This window comes from Maniola hyperantus, chromosome 15 (genome assembly GCF_902806685.2).
Source record: "Maniola hyperantus chromosome 15, iAphHyp1.2, whole genome shotgun sequence".
Lineage (NCBI taxonomy): Eukaryota > Metazoa > Arthropoda > Insecta > Lepidoptera > Nymphalidae > Maniola > Maniola hyperantus.
The window spans coordinates 9,791,970-9,812,872 of NC_048550.1; the positions used below are offsets into that span (position 1 = coordinate 9,791,970).

Genomic DNA, 20,903 nt, shown 5'->3' on the forward strand with positions numbered 1-20,903 from the left:
GCGAATTAACTTTTAACCCGCGATAGAACCCTTCCACGGCGCAATGATAAACGGGACGTTTATTGCTTGTTTATGAGCCAACTCTTTACCAAAACAGACAATGATGTTGAGCTTTTATACGAGCTCATGTTTCCTCCGCGGAAAGTGTTATATGACGGATGATCGTTAGCATAATATTATAGGCATTAGGTATATTAGACAGATATTTTATACAAATTCATGTTATTATATGCAAACTCAAGAGAGTTAAACGTGGAAATGATTGAAATATGTTCAAATGTGTATGGATGTGTTCATAGCTTTTTATGATGTGCCTGGTTGAAATTAAATGACAAGAGTTGATATACCTACTTAAGACCAATCTACGTATGATTCTATATATTCAGGATTCACATCAATGCCAGAGGGAGGTGTTCCAGAAGACTAGACCAAAGATAAGTGCCAACACAGGCATGATATTAAAAGTGAAAACATTGTTTTAGTTGCCAGGTTATAATAAATCCATTAGAATATTGTAAATGGGTAAGTGTGTCTGTTTGTTTGTTTCCCGGCATATCCACTTAGTAGACGAGGTCGCGGGCATTATCAAGTGAACTATAACAGAAGAAAATTCAAAAGTTCAGTAGCTTACCCCTAGGTATCTCTATTTTCTAGCGGATTACTATAATAGGATTCAATCTGATTCAACCCTCAGGCACCCTGCATTTTCTCGCTACAAATATTATTAAATTTTTCCAAAATTGTATTCAGCAACTTGTACAGACAGATACAATTGTAAAAGCCCGTGTCTAAATTGAAAGTTCAGTGCTTTTGGTATGCACTAATTTATAGTGGGCGAGCATTCATATGCATGCGAGCGATAGCGGAATGTGGACAGAGTTTTCATATATAAAACTTTTGGCATTCATTTCGTGTTGTTTTTGCGAACCTCTCTATTAAATTTCACTGAAACATAAAATGGATTGAAATGGTTCATAATCGTATTACGCTGACCATTATAAATTTTAAATTTTTTGTAGAGCAATATTTAATATTTGAAATGGTCAGTTTAATTCGATTAAGTATTTAAGTATTTTGAAATTTGATTCATGTTATCGCTTTGGCATTAACTACGCTTTACAGCGGTTACACACTCATCGATCCGAGTCCGTGAAAATACGTTCCTGTTTGTTTTGTATGGTAGTTTATCTCTATATAAAAAAATGAATCGCTGAATGTGTTGCTGATCGCAAATCTTGAGAACAGCTGGACCGATTTCGCTAATTCTTTATTCATAATATTCCTTGAAGTACGAGGATGGTTCTTACGGAGAGAATTTTTTAAAAGAAATCCTGAAAAAGAATCGATTGTTAGGCGGTACAAAGTTCGCCGGGGCAGCTAGTGAGTCATAAAAATATCTACGACATATTTTATGTTATAGATATTTTTTATATCCGTTCACGGATTCGGATCGGATGAGTGCGTGATCGCTCTAACTCACACGCGGTATCTCTATGACTTTTCGGCTTCAGCACCCAAGGGACTAGATTAGCTTTATTCATCTAAGGCTTATTCATTTGTACTGTGGCAGATGTCAGAAACTATCGCGTCGCCTCGAAGTGGCGTACAGTACGCAGCAGAAAATAATGTACATCTGTCTCTGTCACTCATTCTTATATGACATTTTTTCGGTCTCAACGACAGAGACAATGCTCTACAAATCCGCATCTCCTTCTAAAGGTCGATGTACATTATTTTCTGCCACGTACTGCAAGGTACTTGTTTGATTCTCCTACATTGTTCCTTTACAAAATTGAAAGGCTTTGTACAAAGTTACACTTACATGCAACCATAATATAAAACTTGTAATTAAAAGTGAATATATCGTATGACCCAAATAGAAAAAAACCCATTTCAAAACTCATGTTAATTTTCAGTGGTCGAGCTACATTCTGATGCATATGAGCGAAAGAGGAAATGAAAAAGGACTTTTCCGGTATTGAAAACTTTTGCATTCATTGCTTGTTGTTTTTGAAGGCTTTGTAAATTTTACGGAAACAAGAAATGAATTTATTTGAGGTTTTCATTTTCATTTATTACGTTCGAAAAGTCATTGAATAAATGTGATGGTTTTCATTTGATTGCGTTTTATTTTTTACCTCAAAAGGAAACCCCCTTATGGGATCACTTTGTTGTCTGTCTGTCTGTCCGTCTGTCTGTCTGTCCGTCTGTCTGTCTGTCCGTCTGTCTGTCTGTCCGTCTGTCTGTCTGTCAAGAAACCTACAGGGTACTTCCCGTTGACCTAGAATCGTGAAATTTGGCAGGTAGGTAGGTCTTATAGCTGGAATTAGGGGAAAAATCTGAAAACCGTGAATTTGTGGTTACATTACACAAAAAAAATTAAATTGTGGTCATAAACTAATAATTAGTATTTTCAATTTTCGAAGTAAGATCAAGTGGGGTATCATAATATGAAAAGTCTTCACTTGTACATTCTAAAACAGATTTTTATTTATTTTTATGCATCATAGTTTTGAATTATCGTGCAAAATGTCGAAAAATACGACTGTTGTACGGAACCCTCGTTGTGCGAGCCTGACTCGCACTTGGCCGATTTTTCACGGACTTAGCGGTAGAAGTATAAAATAACTAGTGAAGTGCGTGTCGGACTACGGATAAAGGTGCGTTTTCACTGTAGTGGAGTTGAGCGTTTTCAACCAATCAAACTGAGAGATGACGTGATAAAGTTTTCACGTCATAGAAAATGGCATTTGCACGCTACATATTTTATTTATATCTATTCAATTCTTCTGAAATTGTAAAACAGTAAATTGCACAGAGAGATAAGTTATTGTAAAAATCCGACGGTCAAGTGCGAGTCGGATGGAGACGAACGGTTCCATACCATCGTACAAGAAATTACATGGTATTACTGGGGTTTTCCTTTACTTGTGCTATAAGACATTGTTACCTGCCAAATCACATGATACTGGGTCAACGAGAAGTACCTATCCCATAGGTTTTGATTCCCATGACAGGTCTTGACAGGCAGAAACACAGCCAGACAGACAACGAAGTGATCCTATAATACCTTTATTTTCTGGAGATACAGAACCCTAAAAAGAGCCAATCGATTTACTTTAAAACAAAATAAAGGTTCGTAATGAAGTTGGCTTCAAAAACAAGTTAATCAAACCTAATAAAACTTGATGCATAAAGTTGTGGGATTATAATCCGTAAGTCAAAGAGCGCGGTATCTTAGACCGGTAATGACGTTGCGATAAGATCGAGGGGGTCGACTTATCTCAGACCGCCAGATTGAATCCAGATAGGAACTGCCCGTAACATTAACTAATGACACTCCGGAGATGCGAAACGGACCGATAGCAGAGCGCGAGATCGTTTTACTTCGTTTTAATATGTAGTAACTAGCTTGTGCCCGCGATTTCGTACGCGTAGATTTTACAAATTGCAACCCCCTATTTTACCCAATTAGACTTTGAATTCACAAAAATACTTTCTTAGCGGATGTCTACGTCATAACTCATAATAGTCATCTGCAGCCCGATCCGTCCAGTTGATTGAGCTGTGCGTTAATAGATCTGTCAGTCAGCTTTTCCTTTTGTATATATAGTATGTGACATTAATGATACAGAGCTTTAGATAATAAACAATTAGCATTAATGCTCAGAGGCTCTACTGACCGTTCACTATAACTTGTCCCTTGCCGTCATGTTGGCACCATTGCTGTTCACACAATAATAAATTCGAAATGTAAAGGAATAAAGAAAAAGCAATGGTGCCAACTTGACGGCAAGGGACAACTTATAGTAATAAGTGAACGGTCTGTTGTTGACTTTTTGACGAGGTACGTTGAGATTATTGTTGGGAAACCAAGAGTGCAACTTTCCAAGTTAACGTTAATCATCCATCATATGGCGATGTCAAATTACAACATTTTTCCATCGCTTTCCAGTCTAAATCGCAATCGCTATACCGCCTCATGAGAATGCAAATTTCTACTGAAAAGAATAGTAGGTACTTATTACTACCAATATTAAGTACCTACCTACTTCAAAAGCAATTAACACAACTGAGGTCATTTCATCCTAGCTTTGGAACAAACGTGACATTGTTTGGAAACTGTGTTATCGGGATTTCGTTCCAACATCAACACGATGTGATGTTGGTTTTAATCACTCAATCCCCAATTTTATGTCAGGATTCATGTGCATTTAATCTACAGTGCACTCAGTTGAATTGCCGAGTGTTATCGTGCGTGCGTTCACATATTGATTCCGTATATCTGTTATTATGTGGGTACGCGACTTTAATTGCGATTATTTTGTCTGTGAACTTACCTTTACTAGGTGTTTTTATACATTTTAGAGAAACGATAAGTGCAGTCCCGAAACATGATTGCTAACCAAAGTGCTAAAATTCGCTTTTCGAAGTACGCTTGGCTTACTTGTCTTAAATACCTACTATAAAGACGATAAACAGAAATTATATACGTTCTTACTTATAATTTATCTACCATATATTTCTGAGTACAACCTAAAGTAAAATATTGAGTCAATTATTTACCTACCTAGTTTGTGATTTCTCAGCAATATAAAATCTGTATGATAAACATTCGCAGTCAAGAAAAACGAGGAAAAGAAATCCTAAAAAATAGCTTCAACGTTTTCAGTTATCCCAATAGATACGAAGCTTGCAAAAATAGGTGTTTACAAAAAAAAGAAAAATAAGGCGCAAAATGGGAGTGAAAGGAAAACAGCCATTTAATTTCCGGAGTAAATACGATGTCACAGTAAAAGTGGAAATTGACGAATCGGCGAGCTCCAAACTAGCCGAACGAAAAACATTTTACTTTTACAAGTCATTCCGGAAATCTATTTACTTTCAAGAACAATATTCGCTCCTGATTGGAATTAATTTTGAATTTTTCTTAAAAAGTATAGGTCATAAAAAAATAGTGTGGCTAATGGGACCATATTCTAAAGCACATAAGTAAAGTACCTACTGTTCTGTGTCCAGGAGTTTTCATGTTCAAAACGTAAACCTTGAGCAAAATAGTACATTCTCTGTCGCAAAAGCAAGCTCAGGCAAAAGTGCTCCGCTCTACCTATAAAGTTTAAAAAGCCATTTTAACCATAGCTCATAATTATTAAAATTTTGTAAATAAATAAATAAGTAGGTATATTCGTTATCTTCGCGTTCGTGCATCATTCATCTAATTAAGTTGAAATTTTGCACAAACATTGTTGGGACTTCCTGTTTCAGACGCGTACCTACCTACTATTGATAAAAATGTGTTGCATTGCATGTCTTTTTTTAAAGAATATTAGCCAAGTTAATCGCTGACTAATATTCCCCTTTCCCCTCAAATTAAGCGTAAAGCTTGTGCTAGGAGTAGGTACGACAATAGTGCAATGGGTGGGATTTGAACCGGCGACCTTTCGGTTTTCAGTCCGCTCCTTTGCCCGTTGACCTATCGAGGCTCTGCGGGCATTTGTTAGTTTTTAATGTTAAGTTTTGCCAGAAACAAATTGTCGTGTTAAGCCGGCTGTTGTACGCTCTGAAACTCACATGTATCAATACAATGAAACCACAAGAGTCCAGTGAAACTGGATTAAACGTTCCATTGTAGCGCAGCGATAAATTCTCTAGCTCAAACGCTTCGGTAGCTTACCCGTTCTTACTGTTCTTAACTTCTCTTTTTTATGCAAATATTTTTTTACTATAGAGCCTTCTAGACGCACGATATTATCATAGTTTTTGAATTATCCTGCAAGATGTCGAAAAAATACGACTGTAGTACGGAACCCTCATTGCGCGAGCTTGACTCGCACTATGCCGGTTTTTTTGTTTAGACTTTTGCGTGTCTCTGAGGTAAAATTTAAGATTTACGGAATGAATTCTGGTAAAAGTCCAAAATTAACGATTATCTTATCACAGAACAGTTTTCAGACTTTTACCACTAGACCTGATGTGAATCCTAGGCATCTGATTACTCCATAATCTTAGAATTTACGTTCGATCTTTTACAATACAAGTAGGTTCTATTTATAAAAACTTTGAAAGGATTTCGTGCTTAAAAAATATGGACCAATAGGTATAATCGCATCTCAACGAAGAAAATAAACTGTATTAAAAAGTATACTCGTAATATTCTAAGTTCAAGGAAATTGTTGCTTATACGGAAAATTACATAAAGAGGAATAAAATGAAATATCAAACATCAAAATATTCTGAATGACAACTTTAATTATTATTTCCAAGAATCAACTTTTGGTGGAAGTTCAATAAATACCTAAGTAAGATATTTTTTATTATGAAGAGAGAGATATTTATGTCCCCGGGTTTCTTCATTGACAACCTTTCACGGAAATTTATAATGGTTCCTTCCATTAAACGAAGTGGCTGTCTGGGAGATGACACACTTGTAGGAAAATAATAAGACCATCTTCTGCACGCTATGTGTGTATAGGCAACGTTTTCAAAGTTATATTTTCCTTATAGGTACACCGTTCGATTTTTCGATTATGATTTAATTTAAGTACCGTACTTACCTAAAACATATAAGTATTTTTTGTCCAATTTATATTTACCTTAAAGTTAAATTTGTTAAATGCAAATAGCAAATCATTTTCTTAATAAATTAAGTAAATATATCTTTTTATCTGGGTTAAGAGTTATTTATTAATTTATTGTTATTTTTCATCTACCATAATTATTGTAGTTACGAAGTAATAATTAAATTAAGTTACATTGGAAATATTTACCTCTAAACAGAGATTTCTTCTAGCTTCCCATTCAGATTTCAGTTACATGGGTTTGAAGATTCGTATGTAAATCCTTGAATTCATTTAACTTTGAAAGTAAATATTTTCACGAAATCTGATAAACCACAGATGCACATATTCCTGAAACGTATCTACAAAATGACATTGAGTTTGATTCGTTAATATTCAAATGAGAGCTACAGGTAGGTACTATGTTTGTTTAGATGGTTTAGAACCAACTACGAATATAGGTAAAAAAGTTGTGTAACTGAAAACAAAATACTTAATATGTATAGTATGTCACAGGTCGAGATGGCAATCGGCGTATGAGGCGGAGGGACGCACACCCGCACGTCACCTGCGCTATCCCACACCGGGTTAGCACGGGGGCTAATACCCCACTTACCAGTATCCATCTTAAAATAAAAATAAATAAAAAAAGCCTTTATTCTAATACGTTACAAATAATTTAAAAAAAATAAATTATAATAAATATCCATCTTCATTACATTTTTAAACAAAACAAAATTACGGCAGTACTTTTAAGCCGTAGCTTAACAGTATCCAGAGGGCAAAACATAGACCATTGTTCGTTTTGAAACTCATGTGTGGAAACACAATTAAATCACGAGAGCCCAGCGAAATTGGATTAAGCGTTCTATTGTTGCTAAGTGATAAATTCTCCATTCAGGCAAGTAAACTAAGTATTGCGCTGTTCAGGGCTGGACTGCAAGCACTTTGCTGGCTTAACTCCGATCCACGTATTGTTTTTCATTTTAACCCTTTTGTTTCAACCCAGTTGAAAAGACTTCGTTTACAGTTTAACACTTTAAAAACAAAACGTTCTGTTAGAAAATTACAGAATTCTTTCATCGAAAACATTTTTATTTGCCCTTTTACCATATCAAGACCTATTGTAAAGATTTTTAGGTTTACAGTAGTAAACTTATTGAGTTATATATTACTTCGTATGGACAGGGCCATTGAACAAACAATATGGCACCGACTCAGTGGTGCTTTAGCACCAATGTAACCTCAGTGACGTCTGGATTTCAAACGGGTCGTTCATTAGTAGGTATCTAAGAGGTGGTGCTGATTTATTTGGTTCCAAAACCGTGAAATATTTTGTTTGCTTGGGCATATTATCTTGTCATTTATATCGATGAGTAAAAAGGATTTATTAAGAGTAAACTAGTTGGTCAGGGATAAAATCCGAAATTAGGGAATTGCAGAACAAAAGTGACTAAATAACTGTGCAAGCTGAAGTGGCAATGGGCAGTTTATGCCTGTCGCAGAACCGACGGCCGATGGGGCAGGCGTGTTCTGGAGTGGAGACCACGTACCAGTAATCGCAGTGTCGGATTATCTTCAGACCGCTGTATCGATGACCTGAGATGACAGTGAAGCGGGTGGACGAGAAAGGCGAAGGACTGTGTTTGATACCGCTCTCTTGAAAAGGCCTATATCCAGCTGCAGACCCATACATGCTTATGGATTGGATTGGAAACTACAATTGTACCTAGTTGGTGGTTGGAGAAGATATACCTACTCAAGAGCGAGATTAGCGATGTTTTATTAACTTTAGGGTCAGTGAAATCCAGAAGAATTTCAAATCACGCGCATAACTGGATCGATTGCGACAAAACTTTTGCAGTTCTAGTTTCTTCAAAACTACACTAACTTTGATGAAAATACTTTTACTGAACCTGAGATAGAAGTTCATTCGAATTTCGTAAAAGCAAAAATCCTAGTAACCAATATAGCTCAACGAGTTGCGAAGCGAATTGGCAATGGGCGGGGCACATATTTCGGGGAACCGGTAAATGTTGGAATTACAGGACGCTGGAATGGCAACCACCCTGCTAGGTGAACTAGTATTATATCTATGAGGTCGACGGACGACGTCTAAAGGAACGATAGTAGATATCCTAGTGGTTAAAATGTCTGTATTCTACTTGGGGGGACAGATGTTGGAATCCGGGTACGACGTATCACTTGCTATAACGTTGAAGGAAAGCAACATGAGAAAACCCTGTACTCTCGATTGCGGTAGAATGACGGCTACAATATCGCGATCGCAATCACCTCTGATTGGTTAACGCTCGCTCAATATTGGCTACAATGCATTCTTGCAACAAGAGTATCATAAGTGCAGCCAATCACAGCAATTGCGATTGTAATAATGATTGATGTAAATTTGGCGGGATTGGCCTACTGCATGCCTGAGAGATCGCCATAACGTCTCAAAGGTGTGTGAATCCGCACTTAGCCAGCGTGGTGGACTTTGTCTAAACCCTTCTCATTCTGAGAGGCGACCCGTGCTCAGTAGTGAGCCGGCGAAGGGTTGATAGGATATCACAAGAGTCTCTTTAAACTTGACGTGATGCAGGTTGTGAATAAATCATGAGTTTCCAATTTAGCGTGAAAGCATTTTACTATAAAAGCTGGATCGAATTGTTTATGTGTGAATCGTAATGCCGTCCGATTTCCACTATGATTTAATTAAACTCGAAATCTGTGTAATGGGTTCAGTTAATTTTTAGTCGACGTTGATTAACGTTGATAAAATAATTGATTATTATAGTAACCTAGTCGTTTCCTGCAACTTTGTTTATGTGGAATTTCTGTTAAAATATTTTCACGCAGGAAAAAATAGACGTTGTCGCTCTCTCTGAAATTTACGAGTGTTACATTCTGTCAAGCTCGGTTCAGCGGTTACCTACACTGTGAAATGGTTAGGATAATAAACAACCACACGACGTTTCACTTGTCGTTTGTCGTTTGTCGCTTGATGTTCCAGTGGCAGTACATTTTGACACAAAATCGGTCGCCGACAAGTGTGAATTAGCTTCATAAATATCTGATTTAAATCCGGGCCCGACAAACGACTAGTGGGAACGGGGGGTAACAACTAACAGTGCGTGTTGTCAATGATGACATATGGGTCTAGACATAGTCATAGTCATAGCTCAGAATCACTCAGCGGGCGACGGAGAGAGCTATGCTTTGAGTTTTTATACGTGGTCGAATCAGTAATGAGGAGATCTTAGAAGAACCAGAGTAACCAAAGTTGCTGAAGCGAAAATGCTGAAATAGCAATGGGCACATGGTTCGAAAAACAGTGGTTGGGATCCCGGGGTACTCAAACGGCGACCTAGCACGGGAAAGCGAAGCGTTGGAAAACCCCACACTAGGTGGACAGACGACATCAAATGAGTTGCAGGGAGCCGCTGGGTTCAGGCGGGGCGCAAGACCGTGGCGTGTGAAAGTTCCTCCAAGAGAGAGTCCAGCGGTGGACGTCTATCAGTTGACGATGACATAAGTACATCCTATACGGTGTTAAATTCAAAATAAACTTTCGAGTTATTAGACAATCCAACTGGAGTTGCTAAGTTTAGATCTGTCCACAACTAAACGCAGTGCCGGTTGGACGGTGGATAAGTTTGTTAAGTCTAAGTAAAACTTGGGTTTAGCGGCATTTTCGGTTTGGAGTTTATTTAAAGTTTTATGGTCCATCATTTTTATGAAATGGAAACATACTAGAAATTGTAAGTTTATTTACTTCTTATCGAAAATCTATTTAACATGCATAATTAATAAAGTTTCACGCAGCGTCGACACCACATCAAATAGCCTTTCAAACGGCACTGGTGGGCAAACAAACAGAACGGATGCATGTTAAATAATGTTTTCCGAACGGGTTAAATTCAAATTGGAAACGTTTAACTCCACGCCCTCGTAAAATACAGCCTGCATTTGTTACCTCAAGTTAGATGAATTCATTTTCGTTAGTTGACATCTGAGACATTTGTTGTCATAGATCCCTACTTGCGAGTCATACTATAATAAATGCGAAAATGTTGGATTGTTCGTTAATCGGGCTACAAAGGATCGACGTGATTTTTTGCATAGATCTTTGAGGAAAGGCTATTTATCCCGGAAAATCAAAGAGTTAAGTACCACGGGATTTTAAAAATACCTAATCTACTAAACGATTTAAGTTTAAAATTGTTCAACTCTTTATACCTACTATGCCTTCAAGGCATATGGGCATACGTAAACTCTACACTACTATAAATAGGTACTCGGGTACCACACACGTCGGTAACACACATACAATCCTTTCATACGGCCGAAGGCATAATATGAGGTATTTTTGGTCAGCGAGTAAATAATAAATACCCAGAAGGGTTCCCCCTGATGGATCGAGCGTCTCCGTCGTCCGTCATATTGAGGCCTACGAATTGTGACACAAATTCCACTTTTTTCATTTGACCTGATATTTTCGGTAGTACGTACCTACGGTTTTATTTTCTTTGAGGTATTTTTTCCAGTAGGTACGGGTTTCAGGTGAAAATGATTTTCCGGCGTACGAAATATCGAGTTGAAATTCCTCGAATATAGAACGATGCAACTGATAAAATAACCACTTCTAAACATTTAGTTTTCTTGGAATCCGTAATTTCCTAGCTTTTATTTAGCATGCTATAGCCTAAATTTATAAACTGTAGTGGAAGGTGCCTTTATTTAGCTACGGCAGATACCTACAGCTAAGTTTCCCGTCCGGCTTCAAATCAGGAAAAACTATTATTGGCGAGGCATACCCACGGTATACATCCACACTAATATTTTTTTTTTTTTTTTTTATAAAAAAAAAAATAATAATAATAATAATAATAAAAACTAATATTATAAATGTGAAAGTGTGTCTGTCTGTCTGTGTGCTAACTTATCATGACCCATCCGTTTAACCAATTTTGTAGAAAAGTACAAAACTTGTATCCCAGACATACATAGGCTTTTCTTACAAAATCAAAGAGTTCCCACGGGATTTAAAAACCTAAGTTCACGCCGCTGAAGTAGTAGGCTTCGTCTATTTGATAAGAGATAAGTTGCATCCCAGAAACGGATATAAGATACTTTTTATCCCGAAAAATCTGAGAGTTCCCACGGGTTTTTAATATAAGAAAATACGCGGACAAAATCGTGGGCATCCTCTAGTTTGTACATAAAAGGAAAAAGTGACTGACATATCAACGTAGAGCTCAAATCGCTAGGTCTAGAAACTTAAGATTAGGTAGGTATGCTTGACTATGCACTTCGATAGGATTTTAATAAACCCCATACGAAATTTTAACATCTAGGTAACAAAGTTCGTCTAAATTTAAGCAAACAAAGTCGCAGGAAAAAGCTAGTCAATCAATAAAACAAGAATCTTCAATAAACATTTTTTTTATAAATTAAAAAAAAAAATTTGGTTTTTCAAAATTAATCCTCTATTTCTTTTTCAAATTGGGTTAGTAAGATAAACAAACCTCGGAAAAATACGAGGTCGAAGAGAATATCAAATTATTCCATAAAATAATTTCTCCTAAAATTTTCGTTAAAGTTTTATGTATCCTCACAATGTGAAGCGAAGAATTTTTAACTCAGGAATTTCAGTTAGCGGAATGTGAAATGCGCCAGAAAATTTCTTTTACTACAAGAAAATTCCTGTACGAAGGTTAGTAAAGTTTAACTTTATAAACTTGCGGTTTTATGTCTATTAGGTCCCATTATAACTTAGCGGTTTACGGTATTATGGCTGCGAGTTCAAACTTTTGTCAGGAAAAATACTTCATTGAATTACTTTCGTATTTTCTCTACCACAGGCTACGGTATAGCCAGCTTGGATTAGCTTTTTCCTGCGACTCGTTTGATGTCATCTGTCCACCTAGGGGGGGAGGGGAGGGGGGGCACTACGCAGTCTGCGCTTATCGGTATGAGGTTGTCATACCAACACCTTGGGGCTCCAACGTCGATCGGTTCTTTGCTATGGTTCTTTGTAACTATCATGTGTCTTGCCCATTGTCACTTCAGCTGTGCAACCCGTTGAGCTATGTCAACCCTGTTTCTACGGCTCTCCTTATTTCTGATTTGATCCCTCCAAGTCTCCTTCCATCGCCCGCTGAGTGGCATAATTTATAAAAGTTCTTAACTACTACCAGAGCTTATTTTGTATTTGGATAAAATAAGAATGGAATACCTATTCGTCCGTAATGGTGCGCTTACATGGGCAATTTTTAAGCAATTGTTGCACGCAATACGTATGGATCAATCTGCAGCAATCTGGAACAATTATTTTGCTGATTAGCTATTGCTGGGTATTGCAGTAAATTGCTTCATGTGGTCGTGACGTCATAATTGACTAACCTGCCTGGAATCGAGAAATTTTAATTGCCCGTGTAAGCGTACCTTAACAAGATGAAATGAGTGTTCGTTTATATTACACACCAAGATATTTTACATTTTCATGTCATGGTCTTTTCATTAGCTGTGCAAACAATTTTAATCGCGGTACAACGAAGATATTGAACAGCAATATTTATGACAGATAGGATAGTAAACTCATAACCTGGAAAAAAGAGACAATTGGCTAACAGGGTTTGAGGGCACCTTTACAGCTCCAACTACTGGGTTTACCAAATAAGAATTTTGCATACTCTTTTACGAACTTTTCTTTACTCATACAAACGTAGACTTCCACTAAGTAAAAAAAATATTGAGGAATTCCAGCTGATCAAAGGCGCGACGTGTACTCTTGACTGCGGGTTGTTAATATTTTTTTCTGGACTGAATTATACTTGCTAAACTACTACAGATTTTTGACCGTACCATGTTTGAGATAAGAGCCCGCTTGGCATGGTAAATTAAAAGCACAATTTCTTATTTAAGTAAAAATCAAACAAACAAACAAATCCCCAAACAATCACATGCAAAGTGCAATTGTGCATTGCAAGGTCTACATCTCCTGAGGATGCTCCGGTGTCGGGGCGAAACGTGCGTCGAGTGTGTTTTGGGATTTGTGTGGTGCTGCGTGGTGGTGGTGGTGCGTATTGCTTGCCTAGTGGCTGCTTTTTCCTGCATGGTTAGCAGTGGGAGGGCGGGCGGTGCATTTCGCATGCTGCATGTTGCATCATACAGATTCGACCTGTTTCAGCGGATTATAGCAAATTAAGCTTTTGGTTCATTGTATTTGAATTTGATAATAATAATTTTCCCTATAGAAGCCGTTGCAAAAGAATCTAATGTTAGGTGTGTAAATAATTTCAATAGTCTTTCTACTCTTCGGCTAAATCTCTTTACCTTCCAAATATAGACACAACCTAACTTAGATCCCGGGTCCATCCATTGTTTTAATTATTTCAGAAATGTATACATGGGATTAATTGGGAAATTTGTTCCTTTGTTTGTTTTCCACTGGGTTGTATGACAAACAATAAGTAGCAGGTTATATGGAAAAGGGTACGTTTTGTTTTTGTATTTGTATGTTTGGTACAACAATGAGAAAAATAATATTACAAAAAGTTACATACTCGTTGCTGAGTAGACACGAAATTTTGGATACGAAAATTGGTACAAATAAAGATATTTATATTATGCATTTCGACCTTTCTCAGTTTCTAGGTTAACTGCCTAGGGAAGATAAAAGTCCCGCAAATTGCTAATGTGCGTGGCCACCATTTTAGAGACGTCAGCACTAGACTGAAGTTTCGAGCTGATGGTATATTTATATTTCGGCTGACGTCAAAATGACGTCATTTCGATGATAATGAGACATGGTTCCAGCACAATAGCAATTTGCGGGACTTATATAACTATGACAGATGAAAGTTACTTCGATGTCACGTTTTATAACTTGAAAACTTGTACTTTGGATCGTGTATTCAACGCTCCTTACTCGAGCGTAAATTAGTTTATTAGGCGTGTTTAATTTTTTTCTTCATTAAAATATCTACCTGACGATACGACATATTGATAGTTATAAATGTTAACATGATTACCTCTATCTGTGAGCTCTACACCTAGGTGATATCGCTGGTTGGCTGAATCACAATAAAAGTCCATTAGTTCCACCAAACGGGCGGATTAATTAATTCACACACTACACCCGCGTGACCTATATGCTTAGTTTGAGATTTTACATCTCATACCGCTGATAAGTAGAATTCTGAGTGTCAAAAGCTGAATGTGACCTTTCTAATGCTCGCGGGTCCAGTGGCGGGTGCGGTCACGAAATATCAAACATATATCTCTTCATGATGTTTTCCTTCACCGTTAAAGCAAGTAATATTTAACCGAAAAGTTAGAGATGCGTGCCCGCCTGCCCGGGATTGAACTCCCGAGCTCCCGAATTGGAGGTGGACGTCCTAACTAATAGGCTATCACGGCTATATCAACCGTTTTTCAAAGTAAAGAAAATGAGTTCAAAAGCCCGTTCGCATTTGCCATCTATCGGGCCAGGATTTTAACCGGTTGTTCCAGTGGCAGCAATACCGAGCAAGTACCGAACGGGCGCCCTCCCGGTTTCGGCCCATATAACCACGAGGTTAGTGAGGCCATGGGAGGTGGTGGGTTGTTCCAGTGGCAGAACATTTTGATACAAAATCGGTTTCAAACAAGTGTGAATAGCTTCATATATAAATTTTTTGCCACTGGAACATCCGATTAAAATCCGGGCCCGACAGCCGACAAGTGGAAACGGACTGCAACTGCGCCTCTACGTCACTTCACCTCACTCCGTCTGTGAACGATGTGCTTGAGAGATAAGAAATTCATAAAGTTAAAAGAGAAATTGTCATCATGCGTATGGATAAGGAAATAAGTTATAATAATCACATCAATCTGAATTCAGAATAGTAATTAAGGAGTTATGATACCTATTATCCTGTCATATTTTTAACGAACTTTTAAGGCCAGTTTACCACCTAACTAGATGCTACCAAGCGAGATATCTATTATGAACACTTTGTTTCTTTACGGACATGATATTTTTAGGGTTCCGTACCTCAAAAGGAAAAACGGAACCCTTATAGGATCACTTTGTTCTCTGTCTGTCTGTCTGTCTGTCCGTCTGTCTGTCAAGAAACCTACAGGGTACTTCCCGTTGACCTAGAATCATGAAATTTGGCAGGTAGGTAGATCGTATAGCTGACATTTGGGGAAAAATCTGAAAACCGTGAATTTAGGGTTAGATCACACAAAAAAAATTAAATTGTGGTCATGAACTAATAATTAGTATTTTCAACTTTCGAAGTGAGTGACTATATCAAGTGGGGTATCATATATGAAAGGTCTTCACCTGTACATTCTAAAACATATTTTTATTTATTTTTATGCATCATAGTTTTTGAATTATCTTTCAAAATGTCGAAAAAATACGACTGTAGTACGGAACCCTCATTGCGCGAGCGTGACTCGCATTTGGCCGGTTTTTTTTTATTTCATCAGACTGCAAGAATAATTAATCAAAGTCTACTAGAATAATTACAAAAATGTTTGGTTAAACATCTAGTTATCGATTTAGTCCAATGTTGCTTGACCAATGCAATCGATCAATATGCATTGTTCTTGTTAGGCAGCACCATATTCCAATAACAACCCTCACTCTCAAAGAAGGGTTAAGCCCGCACTGCGAAATATCAACGCATGAATTTTCAGGCAGATTTCTGTGATGTAATATGAAAATTGTATAAATTTGCACGGACTAGCAAAAAAAAAGGTACGTGCAGATACAATTTCTATGTGTCACAACATAGGTACGTAAACAGCACTGCGAAATTGTAATAAGCCGCACGCACTTGCGAAAAAATGCATGAAAATATTGTCACCATGATATCTACGATTTAAATTCGTGCGAATATTTTGTGCACTATGAATTGGGCAGATAAATTTAGAAATGCCAAGTAATTTCTAATCTCTGATAGAACATAAAACTGAAAAAAATCACGAGGAATTCAATCGCGTATCCCCATTCGTAGTAAAGTAAGATTGTGTACACGCATCATAAACCGCCAGAAAAAAAATTTGCGGATTTATTTTGCAGTGCGAGGCTACCCCAATTGGTAGGTATTTATCCCATTCAAAGGATAGCATTAGGTACGTTTAGCTTCGCATTCTCCTAAGTCTAGATAACTAGCATTATAAGGGGCACAAGAGGCTTATGCTAATCCCGTATTAAGTATGCAGTAACACACTAGCGAGTCTTGTAAGGTGGCTAATTAATAATCCGCGCCTGTTTGCGATGCAAACTAGACCACGGCGTAATTACAGACCGTCCAGTCTTGACTGGCATTTCCATGCATAGTTGTTGGCCAATTTATGATACTTAATATTATATCTTAATTTATATATTGAGAACTGCCGTGTAATGGCCTGCGCAGACGAGGAACTATAATAATAATTATTGTCCGCGGAGGTCAAAAATGGATCGGCGAAACACTGTAGTAAAAGATTAGGGACTTTTGCCATCCGCAGATAATAGTTGTTCGTCTGCACCTAGCCTATGTATAGGCTGATGAGTGAAGTTGGAAATAAACCTTTTTATAACTCTTAAAATTTAGTAACTCCTCCAGCGCCATTTTAACTTTTTGCGTCAAATTTCATGTCAAAAGTACTATAATTTTAGTCCTTATTTTAAAGGTGAACTGGGTGAACTGTACTTTTAACATGACAGTTAACCCATAGAGCGCGTGAGGAGTCATTTTTTACGGACTATAGATGGATCGTTTTAATAAGAATTGAGATAAATAAACATCAGTCACTAATAGGTACATCGAAAACATTTTACAATTAAAATATTACCCCAAAATACAACAGTTCCATATCATTTTACAACACCATTTATTTTGTCTGTCAGGTCATTCCATTGTTGCGATATCCTCATTAAAATGCCTTTTTTGAATGTCCCACTCCGTAATAATTTGTCCCGGATGAAATTTATTGGATTTCGAGCTATTAATTTAAACGGCGTTCGATGTATTTGGGCGTTAACAATTTACAAATTAGGCTGTCTGGGAGAGATATATGAGATTGGTCTAGTCAGAGAGATGAATAGGTGTTAAAAACATAATTAATCGGTTGGATGACCTCTCTGGTGTAGACGTAGATATACCCTCTTCATGTACACTGTACAGGCTTTCTCAATCATATGAGTTGCATCATAAAGGCTGTTTTATGCCTGAGCACAGAATATACTACGTACCATACGTACGTGTGACAATGCGGAATTCTACAAAATATAGAAATATTAATTTTGCGATTTTAAGCAGCGTGCGGCCAGAGGCAGTTTATTTTATGCCGAGGTAACATTGCGCTATATAATTGAAATATTAGGTACAGTGCGAGAGTCTACCGATGACTCTTGCTACTAAGTTATTATTGTAGCATGCATCCCTGTGGCATGCCGCAGTATCGTACTGTGTTGCTCTGGCGTAAAGCGACCTTTAGGCATACTATTATAGATCTATCTGGTTTTATATTAGCTATAACTTCAATCTATGATTATTACGAAATTATTTCAATGAAATAAAATATTAATCAATTGTATTTATGTATATGTATTTATGTATATCAATTATCATGTAGGCTAACTTTGGTAAGTTATTAACACAAGTTAAGATAGAATCTTAACATGTTAATAACTTATCCAAGACCTAGATATGAAATGAAAACTCCTTTGACTTTCAAGTTTTTGAAAAAGTTCTTCATTTAAAAATTAAAGCGTAATTTCGTGAAGCTTTTGGGTTTTTAATGAATTAATTTTCTAACTCTAAGTTCACGTTGTATGTTACCTACTCGTGCCATTGTTATATTGCGCGATAAAATTTGTAAACCAAATAAAATTCTAGAAATATATGAGTGCATGTTTATTTAAATGAGCAATTTTTCATTTTCTATGTTTCCGCTTGCCAAGCCGCCTTGCTGGGGGAAAATATTCAAGCAAAAATGTCGTACTAAAATATAATGTTTGTCATTTAAATTATTAATTTTTAAGATTTATTTTTTAAAAAGTGTGGAGAAGTTTTATTCTCGAATTTGCAGTCCTCATTCATCGCCCCTGTTTTTTTTCCTCGACAGAAAAAATCCCCTACGGAAAATCCCCTTTCAGGTCAACACGGAACTATGTAGCATTACTTTGTGCTTTGCTGACCCTCTACTTCTCCATCGTCTTCTTTTTCTTCACTCCTCATTATTATAGCCATAGCATTCGACTGTATCGAATCTTACCTCGCATCGACATCCATGAAGCCTTTGTCTATGCTGACGCAACTGGCATTTCTTCGATGCAAACGATTGGGCCGCATCTGTCACGTATTTCCGTCGTCCGTTGCGTCGTCCGGTCGCCCGCTCGTCCCTTTGTGTGCGATCACCCTAATAAGTTGATATATCTCTACTTTCCTACAGGGTAAAATCCAATAATAATTATGACAGAATACGGCGTTTGAACGCTATTTGACTGAACCAAACTTAACAACTAGTACTCACGTGCTAGTACTGTAGGTAGGTTAACAAAGTACCTGCTAGGTTGTGTTCAGTAATCTATTTATCAAAACAAATAAGTTCTTATCAAATTCAAATCCATCAAGCTATTTCAATGCGATAAATGATATTATAGCGGGGCAATTTAAGTGAAATTCTGTGAATGCCTAAATGGCTTCAATAGTATAAAGCCCTTTTATTGGCGAAGACAATAATACAATCATACAATGACTCCACGCCGGTGCAAATAATTAATCTCTTTTGTTGATACTTGAAGCCAGTGTACCGTACGAACGGTAATTAAAATCCCGAGGATCTAGTGCCAGGGCAAGACGTTTTGTTAGCGGGAAGGTGTACGTCTAGACGGCTCCTATATTTAGGTACCTATTAAAGTAGCAGACAAAAGACATTTTGCTCTCCATTGAGGGATAATTAACTAATTTAACAATAAGGCTGTATAATTGAATTTATTTCATTCTATATTCCGCGGCATATTCCTATTGATTAAGGGTCTTGACTTAAATCACGTGAATTAATCACATAATGATAGATGTTTTTTGGGATGATAATGCGATGGGTTCCCAAATCTTTTCGTATTCAACTCGACTAAAAGAAGAAGATTTCGAATCTTAGATGTTAAGTACTTACTGTTTTTTTTTTCGCATGCCAAAATATGGCTATTTGTGGTGAAACTTTAATAACTGTAACATCTATATATACATAGGTGGCTACATGTGCAATAATGAATTATTTTTGATTTTGATATTTGACAGATATTAGTAAAAAATCCCGGGACCGACGGCTTTTTAGTATATCCGTCTTCGGGATACAAGTTATCTTTGTACCACCACCTGTACCAAACAGCCTGCCTGCCTGCTATGCCTGCAACTTCATCCAAGTGGATGTAGATTTTTTAAATCCTGTTGGAACTCTTTGATTTTACGGAACAAAAGTTAGCCAATCCCCGTTTGATTCCCGGTATCTCTGTCGTCATAATAAGTTAAGCGAATATGCCTTAAAAAACTAGCAGACAGACAGATACACTTTGGCGTTTTAAATATTATTATGAATTCATTTCAGACGGGATCTTTAAAAGACAAATTCACGTGGAAGAAGCTAGACGTATGATTAAGTTAAGTAGTCATAATTTAATATAATATTAATCTAAACTTCCCTTAATTACAGAAACTAACGTAATAAAAGAAAAAAACACAGAAAGTAAAGCTCACGTTGGAAGTGGCTCTATTATTATGCAAATAGCCGACTATTAGCTGTAATTCAATTTCGGTTTTATGATTTACCGCCGTTTAATAATTGCCGGGGGCTTTCAGTGATTACTAGCTATTTAAATGATTATTATTTTATACAGGAATTAATTTCTAATCTAATAACGCTAATAGGCGATTACATTGATAAAATCAAGATTCAATTTCAGAAGTCGCTCCCATTTTAAATTCCTTTTTAGTCCTGTAACTCTATTGCGCCACAGAATTATTTAATAGGTAATTATTACTATTGTTGATTGAAAGCTAACAGACTTACAAGGGATATAATATTATTTACTCTGGGAAGCCTACTGGCCATAGAAATATTACATTGCTGGGTTGCTGCCGCCGTAGTTTGACATCCTTCCTCTTTGATTGGATGACACTTCATATCGATTACTGACAGTCACTATTGGCTAAAATGCACTTTCGCAGCAAGTATTAGCAAAATATGTTAGCAAAAATAAGATATTAGAATAATTATAGTCTCTAATGTTACCCTGTCTAACCTCTCTAAATATACACGAACATAATATTATTGTGCTTAGTTAAGAGAGTGACATAGGTAGCT

General features: G+C 36.9%; 1 long non-coding RNA gene across 1 annotated transcript in view; it reads right to left on the minus strand.

The window, feature by feature from the left end:
* The window catches only part of LOC138403373 (uncharacterized), a 606,611-nt gene that overhangs the window by 51,955 nt on the left and 533,753 nt on the right, over positions 1-20,903 (minus strand). The window lies entirely within an intron of this gene.